General features: G+C 49.1%; 1 long non-coding RNA gene across 1 annotated transcript in view; it reads left to right on the top strand.

Moving 5' to 3' along the window:
- Positions 1–2,604: 2,604 nt before the first annotated feature.
- Positions 2,605–3,851, top strand: part of LOC104872590 — a 5,840-nt gene continuing 4,593 nt past the window's right edge. The window contains exon 1 of the long non-coding RNA XR_783219.2: positions 2,605–2,685. This is a non-coding gene — a long non-coding RNA (uncharacterized LOC104872590). The remainder of the gene's footprint in view (positions 2,686–3,851) is intronic.

Below are 3,851 nucleotides of genomic sequence, written 5' to 3'. Positions count from 1 at the left end.
TAAGTGAGGGGAGATTTTTTTTTTTTTTTTGGTTATTTGAGACAGGGTCTCACTATGTAGTAGTGACTGATCTAGAACTCACTATGTAGCCCAGGCTGGTCTTGAACTCACCACGATCCTCCTGCCTCAGCCTCCCAAGTGCTGGGATTACAGGAGTGCGCCACCACACCCGGTGAGGGGGAGGATTTTAAGGGAGATTTGTGGCAATGTGGTTTTTTTTTCTCTAATAAAAAATGTTTTAAACATTTACCAGATTTTTCCTTTAAAAAAATGTATTCGCCCATGCTTGTAGTACCTAATGATCACATTCCCTGTGGAGAGTTGGTACACGTCCCTAACACATCTGAATTCTCCGTTTTAGTTTTTAATCACAGTCATAAATGTTGGTGGGAAGGACCGGTAGAAGTGGGGGATTAGTGACAGAAGACAGAGCCCATGAACAGCCAGGAAGTTGCACTGGGAGCTGGGTAGGAAACGGGCTGGGCCCACTGCCAGCTGGAGGAGGAAGGCAGGGGGCCTCTGTAGTCCCTGGGGAGTGGGCGGGGACAGCATCTGCTAAGCAGGAGGCACACAGGATGGCGGGTGGGAAGGGCCGGCAAAGGGAAGTAACTGAAGGAGACAGGGATTTAAAATAGTACAGTGAGCCTGGTATGGTGGTACACACTTGTTAGGGTTTTTTGTTTGGGTTTGTTTTTTTGAGACAGCGTCTCACTATGTAGTTGAGACTGACCTGGAACTCACTACATAGCCCAGGTTAGTCTCGAACACGCAGAGATCCTCCTGCCTCAGCCTCCCGAGTGCTGGGATTACAGGTGTGCGCCACCACACACAGCTTTTTATTATGTATTTATTTTTGGTTGCACACTTGTAATCCCAGCACTCGGGAGGCTGAGGTGGCCGGAGGATTGCTGTGAATTCAAGAGCAGCCTGGGCTACAGAGCGAGACCTTGTCTAAAAAAAAAAATTTATATATATAGGGCGAGTGCATATCCTTCTCTTTTCTTTTTTCCTCTTTTTTATTTTGTAGTACTGGGGATGGAACCTAGGGCCTATTACACCATAGGCAAGGGCTCTGCCCCTCAGCCCTTAAATAAATTTTTTTTTTTTTTTTTTTTTGAGACAGGATCTTGCTATGTAATTTAGGCTGGCCTTGAATTCACTATGTAGCCAAGGACAGCCTTGAACTGGAAGTGATTCTCCTGCCTCAGCTTCCAAAGTGCTGGGGTCACAGGTGTGCACCACCAGGCCCGGCTTTGTTGTTGTTTTTGAGACAGGGTCTCCCTTTGTAGTCCAGACTGGCTTTGAACTCACAGTGGAGCCCAGGCTTGCCTAGAACTTGTGGTGATCCTCCTGCTTCAGCCTCTTGAGTTCTGGGATTACAGGCGTGCTGGCTCTGGGCTGAATATATTAATTTGGTTTTTGTTAATTTCATTGTTGTCTTTTTGAGACAAACTCTTGCTATGTAGTTTAGACTAGACTTGAACTCCCTATATAGCTCAGGCTGGCCTCATATTCATGAAGATACTCCTGCCTCAGCCTCCTGAGTGCTAAATTACAAGCATATGATACCATGCCTTGCAAGAAAATGTTAATTTGGGATTCTTTAGAATAGGGTTTGTGCCTGGAGTTCAGGGAACTATTGTCTTCATGCAGGGAAATAAAAAAAAACAAAACTTGAATGGTCAAACTTGGAAGAACCTCAGTATTTTAGTTAGCAGAGGAAGAATACGTTAAGAGTCAACAGGTAGAAGCAGGAAGGTATCGGGTCTCAGAACTAAAGGAAGTATTTAGGTGCCAACAAGGGGTCGATTAGGATTATAAAACATCCACTGACTGTCAAAGACTTTTCCTAGGGTTGAGGCCCAAAGAACAGTGAGAAGACATAATCATGAAACAAGCATAATCTTTGCTATAGATTGAGTACTCAGTACCTAATTATTCAACTGATCAACTAATCAACTATGTGTGCATTAACCCACGAGACACCACAAGCCGAAGGCCTTGCTAAGGACACTGTTTCCTCTCCTGCTCCCTCACACCACACCTAAGAAACCCTTATATCTGAGCGTGGTGGCCCACACCTGTCACCCGCATTCTGGAAGGCTGAGGCAGGAGGATTGCAAATTTGAGCCGAGCCTGAACAAGCAAGACCCTGTCTCAAAATTAAACAGGCCTGAGGATGTAGCCCAGTACTAGCAAAAAAAAAAAAAAAAAAATCTTGCCAACGCAACCGAGTAGGCTCCAGGCTGCCCAGAGCCAGAGTTCTCCCCCTACCTTTCCCACCGGGAACAGAGAGCAACCGGGTTAGGAGGGCAGGGCGAGGCCCTCCGGGGGTAAGAAAGGCGGAACTACACAAGGTCACTCTCGGGGAGCTCAAAGGGGGGCGTCGTGCTCTGGGGCGGGGATCGGGCAATCTCAGGAACGTCCCCAAGATGGGCGACCGGATGGCGCAGGCTCTCGGCCCACCCATGCGGCATGCGAGGGCGGCCCGGGAGCCATCCGCGCATGCGTGAAGTCTCGCGCGCTGACACCGCCTAGGAGGGCCGCGCCCGGCGGGAACGGGGGCGGAATGAACGGCGCAGGCGCACAACGGCTTATCGCGCATGCTCATTGCAGCTGTGAACCCTTGCGGGCGCGTGGCGAGCTTCCCGGAAGACTAAGGGGGTTCCTAACCTAACCTTGGCAGTGAGTCCTGAAGATGCAGTTTCTCTTGAAAGGACACTTTAAAAATGATGGTGTCTCTCGTGTCCTTGCTACCTAGCCTTATTTTTTCTATCCCTTCTCAATCTGAAATTCCAGCCTAAGACGCAGGAGGTGAAAACACCGCCGCCTGTGGGTTCGGGGCCGCCCGGGCCGGGAATCCTGTTTCCCACAGGCGGGCGATGGAGGGCGCAGGCCGCGAGCCGCGGGGTGGGAGAAGAACCCCTCGGTTAATCTCATCCGGTGTCCTCGTTTGTGCAACCCTGAGAGAGGAGGAGGCTGATGCCTGCGGTGTGTGCTCCTGTAATCCCAGCGCTCTGGAGAGTTTGAGCCCAGCCTGGGGAATGGAGCAATTTAGGGAGATGCCAGCGGTCTCAAAAGACAAAACTAAAGGGCTCAGTGCAGAAGCCCTTGGATTCAGCCCTCAGCCCTGGGACAAATAAAGGCTGGGGCTGTAGCTCAGCTGCTCAGCGCCAGGGCTCTGGGTTCAGCCCCCAGCATCAAAAACAAAAGTCACCGCACAGTGCCACTGAGCTGCCCCGAGGGACCTGGATGCTTAAACATTCAGATTAAACGATTGTAGTGAAAGTGAATGTAAGGCCACAAATAAATATACCTGAATGGTAACTGAAGTTCGCTTGAAAGTAAAATGTACATGCTGCTTTTGTTGTTGTTGTTGTTACCGGGGATGGAACTCAGGTCCTTCCCCAGCCCCATGCTGCTTTTTAAAACCAGGTTAAACTGATTCTGTGTCACAGCCATCTGCCAATGAAGTATTTCGGTGGGCTTTTAACTATCTACAAAATAAAAGCCACTGATTTTATCACAAAATGCTTGCTTGCTAAAATTTTCAAGTTTTTTTTTTTTTTTGTCTTTTTAGACAGGCCCTCACCATGTAGTCAGGCTGGCCTCAATTCACATCCGTCCTCTTGCCTCAGCCTCCAGAGCGCTGGGGTGACAGGCGTGGCTTTTTGTTTCTTCAGGCTTTAGTTCAATCACACTATTTAAATATCAAACATTTTTAGAACTGCCAGGTGTGGTTGGGTACGCCTGTCATCCCAGCACTCTGTAGGCTGAGGCAGGAGGATCACTGTGAGTTCGAGACCAGCTGGAGGTACATAGTGACTTCCAGGTCAGTCTCAACTACATAG

The sequence above is a fragment of the Fukomys damarensis genome, unplaced genomic scaffold, assembly GCF_012274545.1.
Source record: "Fukomys damarensis isolate Sample0158 unplaced genomic scaffold, DMR_v1.0_HiC HiC_scaffold_20, whole genome shotgun sequence".
Lineage (NCBI taxonomy): Eukaryota > Metazoa > Chordata > Mammalia > Rodentia > Bathyergidae > Fukomys > Fukomys damarensis.
Note: the sequence above shows the minus strand (reverse complement) of the source record. Positions and strands in the feature narration are given on the sequence as shown.